Genomic DNA, 26572 nt, shown 5'->3' on the forward strand with positions numbered 1-26572 from the left:
TCACTGAGTCCCTGGCTACTGTGGCATTATATCTAATGAGAGGACAAATATTTTAGCGAAGTCCACCCTTGGTAGACCTCTTGTTCCGTACACACTTAATACCGTCTACTTTAGCACGATTTCAAAATTTACAACATCTCCATTACCTGAATCAAGAGCCTTTCCTATCTGCAGCGCATTACCAACAGCTGAAATGGCCTTGGCGTGTGCGCATGTGTAGTTCAAGGCAATGTGACGTATCTACGACTCTCTTGCGCTGCAGAATACCACAACTAAACTTGTATTTAGGTCGTTCGGGTCTATCCGTTACTAACCTCTGGGAGTCTTGTAGAGAAATTGAATCTGTAGCAACTCGCGTGGCATGCGTCCGCACGTGCCTCAATTTCTCGCACCAAGCGTCGTGCTCATCGTCTGCAATCGCCCTCCATCGCGATTGCGCATCAGTGGGCTCCGCAGCCACCTCGCTCGAACACCACGCGCTATGCGACGCAACATCTCTGGTTAGTGTCACAGAGCCTATGGCCACTCATTTTGCATTTGTTGGGCACCTCCCGCTTTTCCAAGCCCCTATCAGGCAGCTCATAGCACGCAGCTCATCGTATGGCCGGCAAGTCGAGGCAGGGCAGGCAAGCCGGCAGAGGATGTCAGGTGGTAAGATTTCGGAGAGGACCGCGTGCTTGAACTGCTGGATGGTGATGCAATTCTGGTACATCGCAGCCTCCAGTTCAGCGAACCACCCGCCGACGCCTGCAGTCCGGAACATCGGAAGCGGCGGGTCGAAAGCCGGGCCTTGCCAATATGCCATCCTAGGACGCCACTGGGGTGAAGGCACGGTTCTCCGGGTCACCAAAAATGTAGAGATCGCCAGGCAGGGGCGACCGCGGCCACATTTATTTGAGGAGAAGCTGAAGAGGTGACGACTGCAGCGTCCGGCCGAGGCGAAGGTCCCGAGCGTTCCTAAGCTGTCGTGCCGCCGCTGCTTCCTTCTCTTCGGCATGTGCCGGACGCATGCCACGCGAGTTGCTACAAATCCATACACCATTTTTTCCTCTTCCGCCGGCGGTTCGCATCTCTTCATAAAATTTATTTAGCGACTCCCCTTTCTAGATTAGGGCTTCCTCTAACAATTCCAGTTCTCCTCTCCTTCGGTGATATGCCTTGAAACCAGAGTGCAATTCTGTTCATGATTACATAACTTCATCAGGCAGATCCTATGCTAGGTGAGATTTCATTGTCTTTTCTTTTCCTGTATATGTTTTCCAAATTTAGGTAATCACCCATATCTATCTATATACTCCTTGACCGTATATATTTAGTATTTGCGATGTACCCTGGTCAATCCCCCGCCGTGGGCATGTGCCATGTGCCATTTTGACAGATGACGTCCGGCAAGGAAGCGGCCACCCTGGTCGCGCTGTTTAGATCGAAGCGGGTCGGCAGGCGAAAGACTTTGTGCGAGAAATGTGAACAAATTCTTCTGAGCGCCGACGCCGATCGGCGATGGTATGCGATGGGACAACGTGGTAGTTCGCGGAAGATGTTTCCTGGAGCACGGTGTAAGGACCGATGTAGCGGTGCAGAAACTTCTCGCACAGTCCAGGAGTGCGGACTAGCGTCCAGAGTAGGCCTTCACCACCGGGTGAAAAGGAGACAGTGTGAGGGTGCTGGTCATAGCGGTGCTCCGTTCTTTCTGGGGGATTTTGTTGAAACGATCAAAAGGCAATGGCGAGGGCTTCACATGCCCGCGACGGGGCAGATGATGGCAGCACCATGATACTTCCTCATCATGATGGAAACGAAGCATCTAGCACATTTTTCCATGACCCAACAAATTTTTGCGATCACTATAGCAACGTTTGGCAACCTTTTGGCCCCACCACTGCATGCGTGACTCTAAGGGAGAGAGCGCTTTAGATGTGCGGTGTTCTCCAGGTGGTGCACCACTTCAGCCTCAGGTACGAGCCTACAAGTGTTCTAAAAGTGCTGCGCGCGCGTGTATAGGCGTCCAATAAGCGAGAGCAAGGTTTTGTCGAAGGACACTATATCGCCGCTGGCGAGGACGACGCGTATAGCTAGAAATAGTGGGTTGTCTTTATTTGCTTGCTATTGTGTCGCCCGCTATACTAAAAAGCGACTAGTAAATGCGAATAAGTTTTCCAAGTAATCAGAATCTATTCAGGGAGCTAAAATGAAATGTGCGTCGCCCTACAGGGTGGTAAAGTAGCCGATTTGGTGAAGATACCAACGGCGCACCGAAGCACTGCTTCCGACTACCACCGTGCCACGCCATGTTAGTTGGGTTCGTAGCGTCAAAATCGGCAGATTTAAGCCAGCCGCCACCATTTTGTTTTCCCGACGGAGATTAAATGCTATCGCGTTGTACACATGTAACTAGTGAGTTTATAGAGAATCCAATAACGTTACGGCATTTCACTGCCTCCGAAGCCACGGCAAGTGCAAACCGGGCTGGGTGTCCCACATTCGAACCATATACTGCGTTGTAGCGTTTTAAAGAAAACATGTAGCAACACGTATAACTCTCCAGATTACTCAGTGGACATGTCATATGTTCCATTGGTCGATGAGTAAGATTCGCCCACGCGGAACAACATTTCACGATAAGATTCAAGTAGACAAAAACCGAGAACAGTTTAGAGGGAAGTACACATATATATATATATGAAGGAAAGAAGCCAACAGTTGGTGAGGCCAAGGCAGGCATTGGGGATTATGTTTTGTGTTTTTTTTTTATTTTTACTCGGATAATCACAGAAATGAGTAATGTAATCTGCTTAGGGGAAAGATAATTAAACACAAAGTATAAGAAAAAACAACGTGCCGATAGTGGGGACCGAACCCACGACCTCCGAATACCGCGTCCGATGCTCATCCAACTGAGCTACATCGGCCGCTGTCCCCCCTGCTACTTTCACGGGTATTAATGTTGTCTAAGTACGAACCTTGAGAGTGTTCACCAGCGTTACCCTCAACCATAGCGGCGGACGTGGAACGTGATCAAGAGCGAGGGCGAAAGCTGTGCTAGAACCCTCTTACGCTACATATGGCTTCAAGACTGCCAGAACCGAGACCCCCGTAAGCTACAAGCAGATAAATGAAGGGGAAATGAGGGTGCTCGTTATAATACATGAAGGAAAGAAGCCAACAGTTGGCGAGGCCAAGGAAAGCATTGGAGATTATGTTTTATGTGTTTTTTTATTTTTACTTGGATAATCACAGAAATGAGTAATGTAATCTGCTTAGGGGAAAGATAATTAAACACAAAGTATAAGAAAAAAACAACGTGCCGATGGTGGGGACCGAACCCACGACCTCCGAATACCGCGTCCGGTGCTCTTCCAACTGAGCTACATCGGCCGCTGTCCCCTCTGCTACTTTCTCGGGTATTAATGTTGTCTGTATACGAACATTGAGAGTGTTCACCAGCGCCACCCTCAACCATAGCGGCGAACGTGGAACGTCCTGTGTTACCGCCAGCGTCACGTAGAACGTGATCAAGAACGAGGGCGAAAGCTGTGCTAGAACCCTCTTACGCTACCTATGGCTTCAAGACTGCCAGAATCGAGACCCCCGTAAGCAACAAGCAGATAAATGAAGGGGAAATGAGGGTGCTCATAATCTCCCTCGCTCTTGATCACGTTCTACGTGACGCTGGCGGTAACACAGGACGTTCCACGTCCGCCGCTATGGTTGAGGGTGGCACTGGTGAACACTCTCAAGGTTCGTATACAGACAACATTAATACCCGTGAAAGTAGCAGGGGGGACAGCGGCCGATGTAGCTCAGTTGGATGAGCATCGGACGCGGTATTCGGAGGTCGTGGGTTCGGTCCCCACTATCGGCACGTTGTTTTTTCTTATACTTTGTGTTTAATTATCTTTCCCCTAAGCAGATTACATTACTCATTTCTGTGATTATCCAAGTAAAAATAAAAAAAAATCAAACACATAAAACATAATCCAATAATGCAAACACGGGGGCCAGTTGGTTGATCATTCTGTGGAATACTGCGCTACTTGATATACAGAGACAAATGGACGACGACACACGAATGAAGCGCTTCATTCGTGTGTCGTCGTCCATTTGTCTCTGTATATCAAGTAGCGCAGTATTCCACAGAATAAAACATAATCCCCAATGCTTTCCTTGGCCTCGCCAACTGTTGGCTTCTTTCCTTCATGTATTATAACGAGCACCCTCATTTCCTCTTCATTTATATTGTGAGCCTTCTACGGATCTTCTTTCGTTTGTACATACCATAATCATCATCTTTCTTTTGTACATATCATCGTCATCGTCCCGCGGCGCCGGCTTCAGCTCGCGCCTGGGTTCTCCATCAGATTAAAAACGCTGACACGGCGTACCTTGCCTTGCCGTCACGACTTTGGCGTCTCGACCTGGCCTTCTTCCACAACATATATATATATATATATAGAATAATTGCTACCCGTTAATAATTAGGGGTTATTATTAACGATGCGCCCTTAACGGTGCGCACACTCCTAGACACCCTTATACCCTCTTTACACGGCCAGCTTAACCACGGTTACGCTTAACCGAGGTTACCGAACTTAACCACAGTTAACCGCCAATCGCGGTTAGCTGTGCTTACACAGCTCGCCGCCGTTCTCGGTTACGTCCGCCGTTGCCCATAAAGTACAACCGAAGCGACGCGGTGATCTGAGGAACGAAGAAGCATTTACAAATATTTTATTTATAATGTAGTTTCGGAGTGCCGTCCGGCAAGGCGTCAACAAAGCGGTGAAGCCCCGCACGATGGCAGCACCTCATCGACCATCGTAAATACCGCCGCGTTGGCCCCTCCTCCAGCAGACCGTACACGAACGACACGGCGGTTCGCTAGCGCCGACGTCAGAAACAAAGCGTGCTAAATTTATTGGCATCTGGAATACTGAGCCGAATATCAGAATTGAATCACTCCTGATCACTGAGCAGCGGCGAATCGCTGGCAAGACCGATAACCGCGATACTATCAAGTTTCTGTTCAAGACAGCTGTCGCCGGTACACTGTGGCTCACCGTTCTGCTTATACTAGCTTTGCGATTAATGTATCGCCAAAGTTTATCATATCGTTATTTTACGCCGGCAAAATAGGATTCACAATAAAGATGTTTCATGAGTACACCATTTCGACAGCGTTGATCAGTTCCAAAGCGCCGATCGCCGCGGCTTCGAAGAGAAATAATTTAGGCTTATTGACGACTAGGGGGTTACACACCCCGCCGTAGTTCGCCGCGCTCGCTCGCTTCACCGCCGCGGTAAGTGTAACGTACCTCAGCCTGCTCGCAGCATCCCGCACTGCAAGCGTTGCGAATTTGTGCACTTTCATTATAAAGCTAAGACTGCGCGCTTTTTGACGTTCAGCGCTCAGCATCAAGCCGCACAAACGATACTGCAAACGCAGGACGGGGCTTCAGTACGCAGACGCTTGGCTGTAGGCCGTAACCGAAGACGCCGGGCGGCACAGTAGACACCGGATATTCAATACGGGTAAACGAGTACACTGCTGAAGGAGACACGCTCGTACGCTTCGAGCACACGAGTGCGCGAAGCCTCCGTCAACAGACGCCGCCATAACCTCGGTTAACGACGCAAACCGAGGTCGCCAAACTCGGTTTGTGATAACCACGGTTAGGGGTGTAACTGTGGTTTGGTCTGCAGTGTAAACGGGCTAACCACGGTTTCGCGTAACCGCAGTTACGCTAACCGTGGTTAACTCTGCCCGTGTAAAGAGGGTATTAGAGTGAGTGGGGGTAGCTGTTCCGGTAGCAAAGGAGATGCCCTCGACCTGCGTGGCAAGCTCAGCCGGAATTCAACTACCTTGTAGTGACAGAAGAGGGTGGCCGTGTGGTGCCCAGCTGTCGCCGGTTCAAACCAAGAGTAAGGATCGGGTTTCGTCCTGCTTAATAGCAGCTTCATGCCACTGAGCTCACTTGAATAACGCCAAGGCGCGGCAGTTGCAATTCGAGGTAGCCATGCTAAAAGAGCAGCGGGCGAACCCTGTATCGTGGCTCTTGTGTGTTGGGGCTCTTTGAATCCATCTGTTAAACGACAGGCACTTTTGTCGAAAGTTTTAATGAATTATGCTGCTCCCATAAACATGCAAGTGTAATCTCTATCACTGCTCTCGCAACTAGCTCGTAGCCGCCTCGCATAACTGAAGGCGGCTTGGGGGCATGACGAAGCGTAGAAATGCACAACTGGGAGGTGGCAGTCTCAATAAGAACATGAAGGGTGGCTGCCGTGAATGGAGGCTATAGGACGAGGGTAGAAGATGCGCCACTTGAGGTGAGGCTTCAAAAAGAAGCCGAAGGGTGACCATCGGTGAGATTAAGGCAAGAGTGGAGGAATGCACAACGCGAGGGTAAGAAGGAATGTTGGAGAAAAAGAAAGGAGGTGGATGAGGTTGGAAAGCGAGGATGGCAGCAGTGAAAGAGGGAAATGCTGACTTTTCGGCATCTGACAAGGCTCACTCTCGCTTTTACTCGCGTTTGCACCGGCTTGCAAGTAACGTGATGCGATGAAGTACGATTGTGAGCCCCCGGGCACGAGATATACGAAGCACTGGAAAGCTTTCATGCCGGCGCTTCCTTTACGACAATCATCAACTAGTAAAAGGGGTGACAGTTGAATGAAGATTATTTGGGAGAAAATATAGATTAGCCTCTAACTTGTCATCATATGCCCACGGATTCAAATGATTTACCCGAGAATATCGGAAAATCAGAGTGTCTGAACAGGTGCGCTCGAATTGCGCCTATACCGTCGACTGCTGTAATTGTGGGCCGATGTTTTCTTGTTTTCTTTCTTCGGGATCGTCGCGCCGTTTTAGAAAGGGGTGTAGCGGTTGCAGAAGCTGCTGGGAAACGTTTTTCGGACAACACGTTGAATGAAAGTGCGTGAATTTTGATTGCAGGTCCGAGTTGTGGGGTCACCGTTGTTCATTCTCTCTGAGGCGCAGTTGCATTGCCCTTTGTAGGTGGCGCCAAATTAGCAAGCTTAACCTTATAACTGCTGCCAGTTAAATGAATGATTATGGTTCAGACTTAATTGCGAACTCTTATGTAAGGCCCGGAATAAAATCGAGAAGTCTGGACCCGTTTCTTTCCGAGTAATTCTTAACTTGCTTAAACGGGCAAAATATCGCGGTTTGTTTCCCCGCCATTCGTTTCATCCCAGTTTCAAGGGACTATAGTGAGACACTCCAAAATAGGCCGAGCGGGCAGCATGCAGTGCTCTACACATCGCGTGGCATGACCCATTTCTAACGGGGGCTGTGGCGACGAAAGTCACATTAGGACACAGAGACTCACAGGAACATGGTGATAACGATAAGGGGTGCGTTTGAGGCAATAGAAGCATTCAGACGTTATATTCTCGTAGCATGCCAATGAAAGTGCTCGCCTACTGCAGCCAAGTCCCGATGCATAGATTGTGGTGACTGCGGAGAAGCCATGCATGGTTCGAACTCACCGGCATCATTTAGGACGCCTCCGCGTACAGCTGCGAGCAACCAGGAGCTCGACGCCCCTTTCGAACCGACCGTTGGCCCAGCAGTCAATTTGCCGCTTTCCCGTCGCTAGAGGACTTGACATGACTTAGAGCTGTCATAACTTCCCTACATATTGTTCTGTTCGCATTCAGGTGTGTGTATATACTATGCTTGTGAGTTACCTGTCCACTTCCCTGAAGGATGTCGATCTTACACCCGCATGGATCAATAATGTTTTTGCGTATATAGTTTCTTAACTTCACATTCCTTGTTTTCCGCGTGCAACGTAGTGGTAGTTTTTACCGCACGCTGTTTGTGTAACATTTTAGTGTTTACAATACCCTAGTTCGGACGGGCCAATGTTGGGAAAAATATATATTTGATTTATTTTATTTAGTAATACCGCAGGCCAATACTTTGGCCCAAGCAGGACGGGCTATTCACAAAGAGAAGGCACAGAAAAGCTTATAAAATGTAACGTGAAATGAACATAAGCACAAAAAGAACCGCAAAGGAAACGTCAGCATCGCTAACTTGCACAAAAATAATTTTGCAATGCAACCATGAAATCGTTGGACTGATATACACCAATGGGATGTGAATTCCACTCGTTCACATGTGCGTGTGCGTGTTTTTCTCCTATTGCGCTGTTTCCGTCATACCCTAGGTCAGGGGTTGATCAAAAATAGACTTTATCACCGGTAAATGCGTCAGAGCTATGCACCTGCTTTTAAAACAGGGCGAAATGTTTCTTAACCTCTCGAAGCTCGGAATGCGAGACAACACTCAAAGGCTGCATCCCTTCGGTATTTAGACACGTGCGATTTGACGGTGTTCATGCGGTCGAAAGAGAGTGCCACGCTTCGGTTATTTAGAGGCTCATGCTGTACGTTTTGCTCATTCCCTGGACGAATAAAAAACGCACGACCAGAGAAGGTAGCAATGGTAAAAACTGAGCTTGCAGCGTTGCCTGCCCCGTGCACTGTTATTCGCACGTCTTCGTCATTTCTCTCCGCACTGAAATGCTTGTTTAGAATTCGCACCGAAAAAAAAGAGGAACGACTAGAAAAGCATAATACTCGGTCCAGGCGGCCGCCAACGCTACTAAGAACAAGTTACCGGTAGCAGATAAGGACAAAAGGACGAAGAAAAAATTGAATAAATTGTAAAGTATACTGCGTGGGACGTGAACGGAAGAGGAAGCATTCCATCTGGACGCCAAAAAACGCTCCATCCCAGAGCGCCGCGCAGCGCTACGGAAGAATAACGAGAGGCTAAAGAGGGAAGAGAGCAGGAAGTTTGGGGAGGGAAAACAGGAAAAAAGGGGACCGGCGTGAGGGAAAACAGAAGGCAAAGATGGAAAAATAAGACAGGGGGAAGAGCGATGCCGGCCCCAAGCAGCGAGCGATCGCGTGGGCCGTATAGAGAGAGAATCGACATAAAGGATAGCCGGGATCAAGCGGCCGGGCCTCAGCAGACGGGAAGCGGCCATTTTAATGGCGCCCCGCAACGTAGGCGCGCGCCCCGCGCGGCCTCCTAGCCTGATGGGGGCGACTCATCACTTGCGGTTCAACGGACACCACCATCCTCGCTCCCTCCCGACCAACCAGTCCGTCCTGGTTGCTCGTAGTCCTCCGCGCCGTGTCACGGCGATGTCCCCCTCCGCGGTCTAAACGCTGCGCGACACAAAAACCTCCAAGAATCGCCTTTCCACCAGCTTGCGAACCCTCTCCTTCACCCCTCTTCTCCCGCCCACTCCCCCTGACATGCGCAGGGCGGGTGCGCAAACTACCATCACATTCTGTGCTTTCCTCGTTTTTCTCTTCCTTTACGTATTGCTTTTTCCTTGCTAATTCAGTATTTTTGTTTTATTTTCGTGTTTTTTGTCGAGTGACGTTACTATAGGGAACAAACATGGCCACTGTGAACCAGCCCAGGCGGACTAATGATGCCGCCACGATGCGCGTCCGCCAGTGCGAATTTTACGCCCGCCGAATCCTCTCTCCTCCCTCTTCGCTGAGCTTCTTGTATAAACGCGCGGCGGCCGCTTATTTCCGCGGACTCTATAGCAGCGGATTACGGGGCGCGTACGGCCTACGCTGCTTGCCGACCTTTGCCTCACTCATGTATGTGCTGCACTCACTAGCCTGCAGATCGCTGTTGCGTGCAGTGAGCGACAGACCCTTGCTCTGGTCCTCGGATGGCGCGCAACAGATGAGTTTCCACTTCACGCAAGTGTGGAACAGCGTCGATGATAGCAAGAGTACGGCTGATGAAAAGCCGCAGATTCGAGGAACAATGACCAGTGTAAGCGGATGGCCTGAGCAGAGTTTGCGTGCTGTCGAGCCAAGTGTGGCTTCAGTTTTTCGTCGATGCTTTTCTTTTCAGCTAAGCAAGCAGTGAGCATGTTATTAAGAATCTTGAAAATGTAATCTGTAGCTTGTCATTGTCACACGGTCCGTCGGAGTGCCCCCCATCCCAAAATCTTCCCTCGCGAGGTTAACAGCGCACGTTAACAACCCCCCGATTTCCCAAGGTACCGCTTTCTCAACCGCTGCACCGTTATACCGAATAACAATGAATTGTTTCGACGTGGTCGTTCTTAGATTACTTAAGGTACCGCCTTCTTAACTGGAATTCGTAGGCATAATGGCATTGAACGGCGGCGCAACACGGAAACGGACACAGACAAGAAGGGGACACCAGATGCGCATGTGGTGTCCCCTTCTTGTCTGTGTGCGTGTGGTGTCCCCTTCTTGTCTGTGTCCGTTTCCGTGTTGCGCCGCCGTTCAATTCCATCATGCACCAACTCGCCCCCCAGGCCGTTATTCGCAGGCATAACGACGCATCGTTTCGACGAGGTCGCTCTTGCAAGCCGCAAGCAGCAATGCGTTCATTTGTGACCTCTAACCTATAGTACTAACTTCGAGCTGCATGCAACTACTGAGGCATGGCACACACTGGGATGCAGCTAACCCGGCCGGTCGCTGCCAGACTGTCGCTGCATCCGACGACGAAGCGCCTACGGGGGATCGTAAAACAGAGCGGCACGGTCGCCCGCCATCGCTGTGCGCTTGGTCCGCGACACCGTATATACGTGACCTCCGAAGACGTGCGTGGCCTGCGGTGACCCTGACGAAAGCGTATTCCTCGACACACACTCGTGAGGTGGGTTTCCTGTCCCACCTTGGGAGGTTCAGTTGGAGCCCCGCCTCCCACAAAGTTGTGCGCATACACAGCCATTATTGTCCAACCGATGAATATAGATGGCGTGACTTAAACCGTCTTCGCGATAAACAGCTTGGAACCTTCCGCAAGTTGCCTGCATTTCATCCATAAAATAGGGAACGGATAACCTGCTCAAGTGCTGCAGCACGGGTACTATCAGGTTTGCGGGATAGAAATTAGGGAGGTTTTTATTCGACAGTGAGCCGGTTGTAAGACTTGTGCAGTACTCGAAATAATAGGGAGGTTTTAGAATAGGGGAACCCTATCGGTTAGCGGATTAGGGTAAAAGGGGAATGCGAGTGCGCATGCTCACAGTGATTGCCTCACCCTTCGCCCATTCATCGCAGTATTCCGCGCGTGCGGATGGGCACCCCGCTATTACTCTATCCCCCTAACCGATTGGGTCCCCTAATCAAAAACTCCATAATGACGAATATTATAAAGTTAGATATGGCGGTGTGGCCGAAATTGCAATTCTGCTTGAGGTGGTAAGGAAGAAAGCCTTGAAAACAATGTTTTCGGATGTCCCCGTGTTAGGACGTTCGACTTTTGTGCCCAAGGATGCGGGATCGAATTCTGGCGGCTGCTTTTTGATGGTTCGATGATTGTCCTTTAATGAGCAACAGTAACACAGGAGGGCTAAGACAATCTCAACCACATGGGGATCTTTAACGCGCACTGACATCACACAGTACAGTGGCGTTTCAGTTACATTGAAATGTAACTAAGCAAACGCGGCAGGGTAAGTCTTGCTTTGCTGTACATGGTTATACTATGACTTGAGTATCATAACCAAGGTCATGGTCAATTTCAAGATCAAATACAGCTGGAATTCTACTCCACCTTGGGGGATTCCCCTGAACACTCGGGGAACATAGTTGGATCTAATTAACACTAATTATAATTATGTGAACCATAGGTTAAGAAATAATGTCTGAACACGTCTGAATAGACATTGGCGTAATTCCGTCTTCATAAGCATAATTCAGCATATTAGGCTCAGTTAGGTCTAATAGGCAAAGCTAAGCCTAAATGTCTGTTAAAGGGCCACTGTCCAGGGAAGGCTGTTATAAGTAAAGGAGCCCAGTGTTTCGATCAGGTACCGGAGATAGTCTGTGCAAAATGCTAGAGTGACACGCGCGCCGCAAAGCATCGAAAATACAATTCAAAGCTCTCTCATGCTCTCCTTTGGGAAGCCAGCTTCCCCGTTTTCTGCGCTGGCCCGACGGGCCCCAGTAATGACGTACGTACCGCGAACGACGTCCATTGGTCCGTCTCGCTGACTGACGGGAGAAGGATGGGTGTCTACCGCTCGCTGCGCGCTTTTCCCTCGCCACGGCCAGACTGAATCCAGCGGCGCGCGCTCCCTCGGCCGTCTTTTTCTTTTTTTTTTTTTCGCGCTCGCGGAGTGCCACACCCCACCTCCCGCCAAATACGGAGGAGGAAGGGGAATTTGTATTGCGGAGGCTAGACGACCTCGGGCAGGAGAGTGAAAAACCTTTGCGAGGGAACGGAAGGAGAGAAGCATGACAGAATCGGGTGATTGCGGTGGCTGTAACGGCGTTATTAGTTACTCTTTTCAAACACATTTTGCGGCCTTGCGTTCCAGGGGCGAAGTCTCACAGTCACCGGGGAAGAAAATATTTTCGACCGGAGGGTGGACAGTGGGCCTTTAAGTCTGATCACAGTAGTGCGTTGTTATCTAAACCCGCATTGTCTGCAATTGCATCTTCCTAAGCGTAACCGGGCTTGATTAGGCTTAAATATGCCTATTTAGTGCTAAAGCACTCCAGGTTCAGCACGTAGAACTCTCGATAGACCCACGCCACCGATATAATGCGTCTCAGCTATGTATTCCTTGCGTCAATCCTTACTGAACGTCGACTCGCTCTACGAAGATTTGACTGCATTCCTGCTATAGGGCGAATTTTCTTCACCAGGTCACCAAATTTAGATTACAGATGTTTATTCATAAAATAACAAATATAAACGCTCTAAATTCCTTTGCCGACCATTCGCACAAACGTTTTGATGTAAAAGGTGGAGAAAATTTCGAGAAACGCCAATTTCCCTCGTCTTCTTGAAAGCAACATTTAAGGCCAAAGTCTTTCTTGGCTCATGGAACGAAATGCCATGCGCGAGATCTGTGCACTTACGTGTCACTTGCCAATCGTTCTGATGACGTCATCAGAAAAATAAAAAATCCTTTCTCCACCGGGAATTGAACCTCCATTTTGTTTTTGTTTCTTAATTCCCCAGCCGAGTGCTTTAACCAATTGCGCCACGAACGCAGGACCGCGAAGCGCACATCACAGTTCTCCTTGTCTATCGTGAGGATAATAGTAGCGATGACAATGATACTGCAGTTAGTAATAATGACAATGATGACAGTAGCAATGATAATGACGGTGTAATTTGTTGATAATGATAATGAGAACAAATTTGATGCACCGTAGCAGAAGAAATGCTCCAGTTTTCACATTTCTCCAGTATAGATACCACAGTGCTCTCGGAATGTTTTCGTGATTTGCTCTGTGGAACGTTGGTGCACTTTAGGAACACCGGATGGTCGAAATTATTCGGCGTGTTCTGCTTCGGCGCCCAACATGAGTCACCTGGGATGTTGGACACTCAAAACCCGAAATAAATCGTACATTGTTTTGAGTTCAAAATAGAGCCCCCTATATTTAGAAATTTACACATGATCGCACGCCATCGCATCGCTGTGTCTGCCATTTCAAACACACCCTGATGTAATGAACCAGGTTATCCTCTAGCGACAATAAATTAAAAAAAAATCTGATGGTCAGATTGATGCTTTCGCAGTCAGCGTAAACACTTGGCTTTGTACAATCATGATGCTGCAGCATGGGCTCTGCATTTAAGGGCAGTAAATTATCTGTACTATAACGTAAAATCTTACCTTGCTCTGCACGTTTTATCCGCAATTATGCTTGGGATAACAAAGAATACTTCTGCAGAAATATTTGCCAGCAAATAAAAGCTGATAATGCGATGGACCAGTGGTATTATCTGAAGCCAGAATCTGCATTCCTGAGTCATCTCTTTTCTCTTGTCATATTTTGCACGCTCTAATAAGATCGGCTCATTACCTTCTTCCCAACCTCCTCCCCCTATCGTCTGGCTCGCGTCGCGGCGGAAATTTGCCGGGCGGCGGAGCTTCCTGATGTTCTGGCGCGACCCGGCCGATTTGCTGCGGTCATGGAAGTTGTGCGACCTTTCAAAGAACCTGTCAAGTAGTAATTTCTATCTATAAATACGCACGCGTGGTTACACGAAGGAGGGCGGAAGATTGACAAGTTGCTAGAAAGGGTTCGACAACTTTCTCGAGTGCAATTGTGGGTGCTCAGTGTGGAAGAGTATTACTTGGCTGAGATGTTCCTGAAACACAACTTAGCGAACTCCGCCATTGAGGGCATGAAGCGATAGCGTTAATGACTTCTGTTTGCGGTTCCCCTTGAGGACTCTAATCGCGTACATCTAGTTCCATGCTCGCTTAATCAATATACCCTTAACTTCTCCCTCTGTTATCCCAGGCCCACTCATTAGTATACAGTCATGAGCTACCACATCATGGGAAGGCCACCCTGCATAGATATCAAGCTACGCTTTAAACAATCCGTGCAAACATGTCCGAGTGGCCTTGTAACAGAGCGCACTGTTCGTGTTCCAAGGGTCCCTTTGGATTCTGTTGCTGTCACACCGAGTCTCTGATTTCGAAGGAAAGCCGCTCTTGCCATATCAAGTGGTCTCGAGATGCAACAGTAAGTGTCCGGTCATGCATGTCAGCTGCATTGACCGTTACTTCTGCTCACAAGGTCGCATTTTCTGTAAAATAGGGCCTCAGTTAACGTTGTCGAGCTCAAATGTGGCGTTGGGCACAACATTCAGTCATTAGCTGGAGGAGAGTGTTGCCACCAACATCACGAGAAATAACGTACAGATATATTTATTTAAATACCCTAAGAATCCAAGTGGGCATTACATAGAGGGGGGAGCGGCATAAAAACAGCACAATACATATCCTTCACGCGTATTAATTAAAAAAAAAATGCACTTAAGAATTATACATGATTTCAGAAGAGCTATATTTTTCGATGTAGATATTTTCATTGCGTTCGAATCTCAGCTTCCAAACGTGTCATGGTCTGCAAACACAACCACGAAATAATGACGGAAAACTCGATGTTAAGAAAGCAATGCTTTTAAAGCTATCACATTGCCAACACAGGTGTCTTACTAATTAGGTGTCTATATATGGATCCATTACTGCACAGGTCCAAAGTGCGCGGTTTATGTTAATGAAAACATACACAAGAATATCAGGATTGTAGCAAAGGAAAACACGGCAGGGCTTCGCAACAAATTTTTTACGATGAGCATATAGGCATGTTATGAAGGAGCGGAGGAGGTTGTGGGGAAATAAAACACGCGATAAATATCTCACTTCGCATGAGATATCAGTCGAGCCGTGAAGAAAGGACTGGAGGAGTTGACAAAAGGCCCACAAAATTTAGTGCAGGCGGGTTGAGCGCATGGCCCGCGGTGTCGCAAAACGCCATATGTGTAGACACGACACACGCCTCTTCAAAGAGAGGGGAGTGCTATTTGACTAATCCTTTCACCAAAAATTGCACGAACTCGATATACACACTTATTTAGGGCACTTATTTGGTCTTAATTTGCTCACGGAAGCTGTGAAATGCAAAACACAGAACACCTCATTGCCCAATGCGCAGGCATCATAGCCGACTTTATGTACATGTTAAAATAAAAAAAAAAAAGCCCCGGTTGATTAAGTATAACTTCCCCTGGTTTCACTGTAGAATTGACAGGCTATAAAAATTGAATGCGAGCCTTACTTTTATAACTTCTAAATCGATATTTTTTGTTACAGGTGTGCGTTATGAAATTAATGTCCACGAAACGACACGCCAACGCCTGGAGCGTCATATTCTGTATTTAGTTGCCCATTTTTACCTCAGAGTGGAACATTGCACAGGGGAGTGGGTTAGCTAAAATGCTATGTGCATGCACTGTTGTAAAACAACGACATAGTAAAATTAACGCATGGTTCCTATCACACAAAAAATCTCCAATTTTGTTTTATAATAGCATACAAAGAAGCTGGCGCTCCCCTTGAAAACGGCGGTGTTTTGACGATCGATATCTTGAGCCATATTTTTCATTAAGAAAGTTTATGAGGGCTGCTCACCTTTAATATTGGCTGCCTTCAACTTCGCAATATAATTTTGTGCTAAAAAAAAAAAGCCCACAGACAGACGATTTGACTCAGTTATTCACGAAATATATCGTGCAGCAGCAGGACGTTTTGACAGGATTGTGTTTGCTGCGTATTAGTTAATAAACGTTAATTTGCTGTGCTAATCAGGCGGTCATGCTTCGAGACCACACATTGCATGTGCTTCTCAGCCACGATCTTCTTGAAGTAATGCTTTTGTTGGCGATGGCGTTTGATACGAATCACACTTTGCAAGAAAGCCTGAGCGATTACTGCTGCACGGTACATCGGGCGACCCTTGACAAACACAACCAGCGTTCCGCTGAACGCATCAAGGTTCACCGGCGTTCTATAATTCGTTTACAGGAAAGGAAAGGCGCAGTATCCATCACACATGTTTCTGGGGGCACCTGACGTCCCTCGGAAAGGTTAAAGATCAAATCGGCTTCAGACATAGGGTTTTTGGGAGAATGCGAGTAGTAGTGCGGCAGCACTACAAAGAAAACTGTTCAGTTAGTTTTCGTGAATTAAAAGTTTAACCGTCATCTCACCACGGACACATCCACCTTGCAGTAAAATCTGCCTGCAACGACCGCACCGATGTGTCTCTCCCATTGCTTTAAAACAATATTCTATCAAAGCTAAAAAATCCCCCGGTATATATATGGTATACGATTACATCATCTCTGCAGGATCCCATTCCAGTGAGCTTTTAGAGGGAAAGCGTAAGAGCATCGAACAAGAGGGAAGAGGACAATAGATGCGGCTTTATTGCTTGAAAATTATGTATTAGTAAGGTGCTTCGCTTTAGCAATTCTAACAGTGGCGGTATAAACGTCAATAATAGAGAAATATAATGGAAAGCGAAACTGAGTGCATAATATTTTGTCAAGAGAATACGAACGCCTCTGTCGCCTGGTAAATACATCCCTGAATAAAGTCATATCATGTTTTTTTTTTTTTTTTTTTTTTTTATGCTGCAGACCATTTTTGTGGCGGTTATAAATCGATTAGCAAGTTCGTCTCCTTACTCTTATCTACTTGTTCTTGAGTACAATAGCTCGCACGCATCACCTACGTGTAATGTCGCGTTTAAAGTAAACAGAAATTCATGTCTGGGGCTCAAAGCCCAGTGCTATTAAGACTTCGTTACAATGGTGTTCTGCATTCGCAAGCAGATAAACGTAATTTGTTGCCAGCTTTGTAGGGAGTCTTTGCTGATTATGTCGCACGGCTCTGTAAAACGTGCCTTCAAGCTCTCATTACTTGTCATTCTTACGGGGACAGAAGGGCGGACCGCTTCCAAGAAATGCAAGAGAGGTCTATTTATTAAATAATATCGCGCAAACAGAGAGTTAACAGAATCATGTCAACAGAGCTCCACTCCAGAAAAACAGTTGGCTGACAGCGACGGAAACGCTGGCACGCAAATCGAAAGTTGAAAACTTATGTGGCAAGGCATTGGCGGTCGTTCATGCTGAATAGGAAAGGGGCAGTGATGGCCGGGCTTATGATTAGGAGAACATTTTAGCATGCCATTAGCGCCGGCATCGAGCGTTGAATGCTCGAGCGTGTACTTTGCGCATTTATTATCTGTTACTGACGTAGCAACGACATCTGTAGCGCAATAACGGCCCGCCGAGGCATTCAGTCAACTGCGCATGCGTGCTGAGCTTGCACGAAAGTGCCCTCCACAGGACCGGAAACGACGCCTCACTAAATTGCCGTCTCATTTTCGTCACAGCAAGCGTGGAAGTACGTGCTCCTCGAAGCCCCGCGGCCTAAATGTTTCTATCGCTATACATTGTGACTTGTCTTGCTCATCAAACTTGCCGATTCAATCTTTTCCAACTCCGGCGATATTTGGATCAGGTATACGTTTAACTGTTTCGTATCCATAGCCGGCTCTAATGAGGCCCATTGCCGAGTTAAACGGCGGATGACAGAGCTGTAGCTGTCGAGCCTATAGGACGCAGGTGCGTCGGCTTGGCAGCCTATCGACTGCCAGTATCGCTCACTGGTCGTTCGCACCTTTCGCGTTCGGAGCAGCTCAGTAGAGAGGGCAAAAATGTGTCAGGGAGAAAAAAAAAAAGACGTCTTTCGCTAAACAAGCGCTAACGTGGCAAGGAAGTCTTTGGAATATATATATATATATATATATATATATATATATATATATATATATATATATATATATATATATGTATACCTTGCTCACAGGTCCCACCTTCAGTCAGCTGGCACATATACGTTGCGTGTGCGACACGTTTCAAAAAGTCACCAAGAAGGGCGAAAGTGGTCGAGAAAAGCGGGGCATTGCCAGAAAAATGAAAAGAGTGAGCACACGGTAAATTGATAGAGTAATACATAAAGCGCGAGGGGGGAGACGAATTCCAGCCGCGCGGCGTAAGAAATTACCATTTCGTGCATGAGAAACGCGCGTAATCGGGAACATCTTCAGGAAGCTTGCTCCCTTCTCCTTCCTTTCTTCGTGCGCAATCACGCGCAGCGAACTCAGCTTCTGCCGGACGGAATAAAAAACAAAAAACAAAAATTCGGGTTGAAGATTCGGGAGGGACGAGCGAAAAAGGCAACGGGAGGCAATATCTTTACATTTCTTCCTCGTTTCCGTCCCTGTATAAATATATCTCGCGTGTCTCGGCGAGATAAATACGCGTATAAGGGGACGTGAAGGGAGAACCATGGAGGAAGGGGGGAAAATGAGGAAAGCGATAAAAAGGGCCGGTCGGCTGGGAGCCGGAGCACGCGCACTCGTGTTCTTGTTCTTTGGCTCTCTCTCTCTCTCTCTCTTTAACTCTTGCACAGCGTTTATCTGTTCCTCTTCCTCGCTGCTTCAGATTTATTTTCCTTTTCTTTGTCCCTCGGCTCTTCTCCATCCTGCTCTCTTCCGGCTCATGCGATGCTAGCTGTAGAGCGTTCGGGCGCGCGCTTGCGCGCGGCCCCAGCGCGGCGCGCTAAATCCCCGCTTGTTTCAGCCGCAGCCCGCAAAAATTGGGCGATCTCTCGAGCAGGGAATCACACATCGTTCTTAATAAGAGCGATCGTCTCGGCCCGCCTCTCCCGCGGGTAAGGTTACATATATATAAAAATAAAAACGTAGGAGAAAATACAAAAGAGAACGAGTGGATAAAAAAAAGGAAACTAAAGGGGGAGAAGAAGAGGCGGCCGGTAAACTGGCCAGGCTTCGCGTCGCCGCTCTTCGCCGTCGTCTCTTTCCTACTTTCCGTCTCTTCTTTTGCCTTCCTTCTTCCTTCGTCCTCTCCTCGTCCCCTTTTCTCTTTAATCCCTCTCTTCCCGCAGCGGTCCTCGTTCCTCTCCCGCAGCTCCCCGTTATTTTGCGTTCACTTCCTCTGTGGCACCGCGCGGAGAATTTCATCCCTTTCCCTGCCCCCCTCCCCCCCCCCCCCCCTCCTTTTGCCTTGCCCTTACCGAGCCGCCTTTATTGTTTGCCTCTCGACGGTGGCGGCTCGCACTTTATTACTCGCAGCCTGCAATCCCCGTACGCAGCACGTCGCAGCCTGATGCGTTTTACTTTTCTTTGTTCTGGCCTTCCTCCCCTTTGTTTCTGGTACTCTTTTGGCTCTTTCGCTCATCTTCTCGTCGTTTGCTCCGTGGCCACAGCAACAAAATAAGACTTCGAAAAATGAGGGAGTCCGCGAGGAAATGCAGCCTAGCCGCTTTCATTTAGGGAGCAATAAAAACGCGACACCCAGACCATAACAGGCGCCAGAGAGCGGCCATCCGTATTGGGTACGAGCTCAACCATGCTCTGGAGAGGCCGTCGCCGCTACTGCCGACTTGACGCACTGAGCAGGATCACGTGACATCTTTCTGTGGTCGCGTATCAGTGTGCCGTTTGCTGTGAATTCGCCTTCCTTCCTGCGGGTTTTTGTAGTCACTATCGATCTCCTGACCTCTGCATGCATTTGCGCGAGAGCGTCACAAGAAAAAGCTGCTCACCAACCTCAATGAGCGCGCACTAGCATGAGTTTCCAATCGTCGCCCCAGGGCCCCACTCATACTACTGAACCCAATATCAGATGGAAGTTCGGCACATGCCTGAAAGACAGAAAGCGACTAGATTTTCTGTAAGTTATTAACCTGTCATACGGCACTCCACGAACTTTCCCGTAACGGCGATCAGATTCTCCGAAGAAGGAAGAGTTTGCAGTCTAATCCACGCTTCTAGATTAACCTGCTATCCAAAGTTCTGATCCTATGCGTACGCAATAAAAAGCCCATATGTAAGGCTTTGTGCCCCTTGTCAGCACGCCATTTGTAAGCAACCACGGGGTAAAATCAATGACGTAGCGTGTGCGTTATACAATTCTCGCTGGTCGTCAGCTTCTCGGCGCCAGCATTTCCTTCTTTTTTCGTTTTACCACTAATTTGTGTCACGTGTTCCAGGCCCGGTGCAAGGAAGCAACGGAGACGCTGTAGCGCATACTTCTACACATTTGATGCACGCCGCGAGCCAACGGCCACATGGAAACAATCAATAAAGCGCAGACACCAAATGCGGCCATTGCAAGCACGTGCTAGCGCGAGTAAAAACACGCACAAGGGAGGATACAGAAACGCGCACCCTAACGCACCAGCGAACGCATCATGAAGAAAGACACTCTGCACGTTCCAAAATGTCAAACAGCAAAGCTTTCAAGGACTATTTTCGCCCATTTGCGAGCATATTGGGCGTTCAGAAAAAAATAAAATTTATTTCTAATGTTTTTTTTTTTTTTTAATATTGCGAGAGTTGAATGCCATACCATTATCAAGCCCCTCCCTCCCTCTACGCATCACGCAGTCGCCAGGTAACCCTTTATTAACCTGGATGCATTACTTCGCTGTTCACAGATTTCTGTCCGTAGACCGCGTCAGCAAAATCGTGTCGGCAGCAGTTGTGAGTAACTGAGAAGTGGTAAATGTTTATGCGTGGTGTCAATCGATAGAGGGGAACGTAACGTTGTTACCGAAAGCGTAATTAGGCCAATAAGTTAATTAAGTAATTAATTACAGGCAAAAAATGTAAAAGTAAAGGCGCAAATGGTCTCAATGGCTTGGCGCCACATTTGAATGTACCAAATACTAAAATTGTTAATTAAATCAGTCAATTAAGGTGACGTCAAGGATATGACGACACGCAACCTGAAGTCGACCCAAAAAAGGGCATAGGAAGGGATTGGCGAGAAATTTGAAAGTACCAAAGACTAAAATGGGTAAACAAGAAGTCAGTTAAGCACCTAGAAGCAACCAGAAGCAACCAACAGCAGCATCCGTGCTTTCGCATTACTCAAGTGCTCTTCACTTTTTCAACTTGGCATGTTGTTTTCTGCGCAACTAAGTTCATTTAGTTACAAGAACTTCGATGAACGACTTGGCGCGACCTGAATATTTCTGACCTGATCTAAGTGTATATGGCGGAATTTGAATGGTCATCATGGTCATCGTGGTGTGGGCTGACGGACAGAGGAAGAGGAAAATGTAGCCGTGAAATGCATTCCTGTATTGTAAATTCGCGGAGCTGCAAATATGCTGAAATACGGAACAGTATCCCTTGGTTTTGCACTACTCGCGTTCATGACTGAAGCGAAGTCATTTTATATATTTTTTTTTTCACAGCGTGAGTCGTTAAACCGAAACCATCCTCAGCCGTCGCATGGATGAGGTCCGTCCAAGGTCATTAATTGAAGCGGCCCAGAGAGAAAGAGGCAGCGAAGAGTGGGATAACGATGAATAGAAGGTACGGAGCAGCGGGAAAAAAATTGAGGGTCACTCTCGATGACAGCAAGGACAGACCACGGGAGAATTTAGAGCCATACAGGCTGGCCAAAGGAGAAAGAAAATAAGAAGCGGTAGAAAATAAGCGGGGGGGGGGGGGGGGGTGATGCGATAGAAGGAGAAATAAAAACACATGAAATATTAAGTAGCTGGGCTGGCTGTGAAGACACTATGCACGCACAGCGATTGCGAGCGGCACCCGGATGCCGCACGCTGCTCAAAATGGGAGGTGCGAAAGCCATCAGCCACTGGTTTAACTGGTTCGTCTGTTTCTCTCTCACCGCTCTCTCTCTTTCTTCACATTGGCTGCAGCTTGAGCGCGAAAGTACGCAGTCAGAACGATAGGCCTCCTTGTCAAAAATTTGGAGACACTCTCGCTGAATGGTACTCTACGCGTAGCAGCACTGCACGCTTGCAGCAGCGTCCACAGCTAGCTTGCAGTGCACAAGGTCCCTTTATTCGTATTCCTCTTTGAGGCTAACGTTTTTATGAACGTTTCCAAAATGTGGCTAGCTGCGGCACTTGGAGCACGATGGTGGTAGCAGTCGGCATGCCAGAACCGTGAGCGGCTGGTTGAGCAACGCCTTGCTCACAGGTGGATGGTGTCACGTACTTCGTGGAGTCCCAGATCCTTCTCCTGGATCAAATCCTTGTGTGCGCGGCGGAGTTGTATACTCTGAAGATTAGTTTACTGATTTGCGTTTTTAAAAGGAACACCCTCCTTGCTGAGATATCTACTCAGAGTTGCTGCAGTACGCGCATCATCCAAAAGTGCGCATCTGTACCCACAGAGTCCAGCAACTAAGCAGCAACGTGGACTGGCGTTAAGCGAAACTCTTTGGGTCAGCTGACAATTTCTTTCACTCGAATCCGTTCCTTGGCTGTTAGCGTGGAGGTCGCCAGATTTTAGTTCGGTTAAGGAAACGGAAATCAATGTGCATAGTATTAGTCTGTAGAGAGCGACCTATTATACAGCATGTGTACTGAAGAAGAATCAGAATCGCGTCGTATGGTATCGGCGGTTCGATGATACTTTACGGAAACGTTTTCTATTCCACATCTAATGGAATGTCGTTTAATGCCATTATGATTTGAGCTATCGCATTGCGGGCTAAAATAGCTATACATACAGGTACCGCCACTTGTTAAATACTAATCTGTTGTACGTTTAAAGGACATCAGAGCTACGCCCAGTATATATTGACAGTAAATTCAATTTCAGAATTTCTTCTGAATGCTCGTGTTGCATTCTCTCGGCTACTAATTTCGTCTTTATTCGTTTGAAAAAGGGATTTAAAATGTTTCCTGCTACTCGATCATCTCAGAAGCGCCGCGACTAGGCCGAAAGAAATACGTGATCATGGTCTCAAGATGAACTGCGGTGTAGCCTACCCTCGTATTACCGGACACAAATGTTTGTCTAGACCCACCGGGGCTGCCTGCATGAACGGATACGGGTGTTTCATTTTTCTGAGCTTTGCTAGCTTAAGAACGCTAGCTCTTTCTTTTGGGTGCCTTTTTTTTTTCGTTAGAGTTGTGTAATTTATCGATGTCGGCCGACTTGTATCAGATTTCACTGTCCCTATTAAGAAATGACGCTGCCCATAGTGCGCTGGTGATTATTGCTCAAGATGTGTACCTTCCATGTACACAACGTATACCTGCAGGGCAGACGTGCCTAAACGATGCACGGTGAGTTGCCGGACTTCAACAAAGCAAAAAGCGTGATAGTGAAAGATTTAGGATACTGATAGGAAAATTTGAGCGGCGAAGCAAACAGCCACGGGGGTGTACTCAAGAATGGTGATGCCAAATGACAGCAATTATATGGCATATTGCTCAACCTAAGGACAAGCTGGTTCTAGAGTCCCTCCAAAACACTCCTCATGGAGGAGAGTGGGCTCCGAAAGAGCCAAAAATGTACTTTTGATTACAGTTCTGTGGCTATATCCAAAGAGGGAAGAGATTGCTAAAACTAGGGGGGGGGGGGGGGGGGAGGTGTGAACGTCGGCAAAGATTTCGCAGCGGGACACGGGAGCCAAGCTTCGAGAGGCTTGCCATGTTAGAAAAAAAAAAATCTCCATCAGGAATATGGAAATGTTGGTTATCTCACGATATTAAAAGAGACTGGTCTTATCCAAATAATAACGCACGTCTACAAAACCTACCGCAGCTGTAAAATATACATGTTAACACGTGTGGAGTGTTGACGGATGCCTTAGCCTGGTAATCAGATACCTTATTTCTAATCACACCACTGTGGCAGGAATGTTCAAGGTGCAGATGTGGAGGAAGCATGGAATGCGCTTGTATAGCATCGAAGTGACCAGAGGACCAAGCGCGGGATAAGCACATCGATAAATGATCTGTAATGACTGCCATTGTGGAAAAAGAGGAGTCTATAGTTCGCGCTGAGAAAGCACTACTAACGCCAGAAGTTAGGCCTGTTAAATGCGAGAGAATCAGGAAGTGGCAGAGAAAAAGACAGTTCTGACGGCGGTCTCAAAATTCCAACAACTACTTCTTTTTCGCATGTGATTATAATGTTAGTAGGAAAACTCTTTAAAGATTTATAGACACCAAATTTCAAGGTTGTGCAAAGCTTGCCATGCAACGGTTCTCGACATGGCCGCTGCCACCAGCAAGTTTACGTGGTGTGACACGGTGCTGGTCAGCTGTCGGAGAGCAAGGTGGCGACAGCTGTTGGCGGGCGAGAACGACATGCTTCCGAATAGTTCGTGTTGGCGCGAAGTGACAAAACCCCCATCACGAAGCAAACATCATGTTTGCGGACGCAGTTGATCAACTGTTTCCGCAGTGCGACGCCACCACCACTGTTAACAGAGTAGACGACGCGCCTACGCGTTGAGTCACGAGTTTTTGGTTCACGTGACATTTCAGTGTTATGACTTCTTTTTTTTTTCTTTTTGACGTCGAGTAAAAACCTGGTAACTACGAACCGAAGCCTAAACTGCTGCTTACTGATAATGCGATAATAAATTATATAATGCGATTTCGTGCTTCTAACACCGTGCTCTATGCTTGCAGAATCGCTGCGCACGTTTTAGAATACTAAAGTTTGGTGTCCCTACACCTTTAAATAGTCATCTAGGAAGCCATTCCGAATACGGGTCGGTAAAAGTTCGCAGTTATTGAAAAATATCTTGCCAAGTTTAATTTCAATCGACTGTAACCTATAGACTTGAATAGAATGGAATGTTAAACACTTTCGTAGGCGTTGGCAGTGTTCACACCAACCGATGCAGCATACACTCCATGTTATAGGGTGTGCACCCTGCACATGGTGTGCGTGCTAGATCTTGCATCCCCGAAACATCAATGCTTTTTTTTTTTTTTTTGCGAGTGTTCGTTTTTTTTTTAATATCCCCGCAGCACACCCGAGCTTCCAGCCCTCTCACGCCATTCATGGAAAAAGGGGAGGATCTCCATTCCCCAGTCTCAGTGCATGAGGTGGGTGCCGTCGCTGGTACGATATCGGTCATTACCAACGATTTTAGACGGGGTAAGTTTGCAAGCCGGGTACGGAGAACTCGGCCTCTTCTATCGCCGTTTGAGAGGTAATAAATACTCGCCGCCATTCACCAGTTCAGCACGTTGCCAGCTTTTAAATGCGGAGCTGTCTTCGTTCCGGCTTTGTTTCGGACGAATCTACGACTTGAATGCATAGAAAAAAGAAAACAGGCGCATACCCAAGCTTCGCCTTAAGGGCAGACACCATAGCAGATTTAGCACCGCCTGTCCATGCCGCGGGCTTATATTTTTTGTTTGGACTGATTTATGGGGAAAGAAAGGTGCAGTATTTGCGTTCCTCGGCGGACGGGTACACTTGCAATTAACCGCATAAATCTGGAGGTACATACGCCGTCGGTTCGAATCCCTAGCCTACAGCATGACTTGCAGGCGGATGTTAATGAGACACGAAATGGCATAGCACTACCGTTAACATTGCACGAAAAAACGGCTTTGTCGCGACTTTGGTATGAAATCACGTGTGCATTTTCCCCCCACGTTTTTCTACTCGTTTTTTACGCGATATTTCGAAGGTGACGGGGACAGTTTTTCGCGTAATAGGCGCGCATTGTTTCGACTCAGGCTATGCGAGACTCTGTAGTGCAGGGCTCCGGAAATTTTGACCACATGGGGTTTTTTAACGTGCACTGACATCGCACAGCACACAGGCGCTTTGTTTTTGGCTTCCATCGAAAAGTGGCCCCCGCGATTTAATCCAGTTTCCTTGGGCACAGCAGCCGAGCGCCGTAACCACTGCACTATACCATGGCGGGGCTATGCAGGTATACTGTGCGTGCATTACCAACTGAATGTTGTGAAGGTACAGGGGAAATTTGGAACGCGCTGACGCGTACAGCGCCGGCATGCGTGCTGCATATGCTTTCGAACAACCAAATTTGGCGGGTGGCATTTCTCATGATTCGTGCCGATTCTGCTTTTTCGTGCGAGTAATTTAAACAACAAATACTGCATGTTATATCGGTAAACTTCAATGCGCATTTCGAGACAAGGTACATCAAGACTTGGTACGGACATGATAGTGGCTACAGGCAGTATCGGCAATCGCAATTCTGCAGTGTTGCCTGGGGAAGGGTATGCGATATTCCACATGTCTCTTCAATGGCCTTGAATACTTTTAAAGCACTGAAAGTGGCACGCAGTAGAACTCTTCGCACCAGCCATTCAAGTTCGTTCTATTTGATATGCTCAATTTTTTCAAC

The 26572-nt window shown here is 47.7% G+C and overlaps 3 non-coding genes across 3 annotated transcripts; 1 reads left to right on the forward strand and 2 right to left on the reverse strand.

Annotated features, from left to right (window-relative positions):
* Positions 1-2836: 2836 nt before the first annotated feature.
* On the reverse strand, positions 2837-2909 carry TRNAP-CGG (transfer RNA proline (anticodon CGG)). Its single transcript has one exon. It is a non-coding gene; the product is annotated as a tRNA-Pro (tRNA).
* Positions 2910-3302: 393 nt separating this feature from the next.
* TRNAP-CGG (transfer RNA proline (anticodon CGG)) lies at positions 3303-3375 on the reverse strand. Its single transcript has one exon. It is a non-coding gene; the product is annotated as a tRNA-Pro (tRNA).
* A 414-nt stretch (positions 3376-3789) lies between these two features.
* Positions 3790-3862, forward strand: TRNAP-CGG (transfer RNA proline (anticodon CGG)). Its single transcript has one exon. It is a non-coding gene; the product is annotated as a tRNA-Pro (tRNA).
* The last annotated feature ends 22710 nt before the right edge of the window (positions 3863-26572 follow it).

Source organism: Amblyomma maculatum, chromosome 7, assembly GCF_055883805.1.
Source record: "Amblyomma maculatum isolate TAMU_Amacu chromosome 7, ASM5588380v1, whole genome shotgun sequence".
NCBI classification, from domain to species: Eukaryota; Metazoa; Arthropoda; class Arachnida; order Ixodida; family Ixodidae; genus Amblyomma; species Amblyomma maculatum.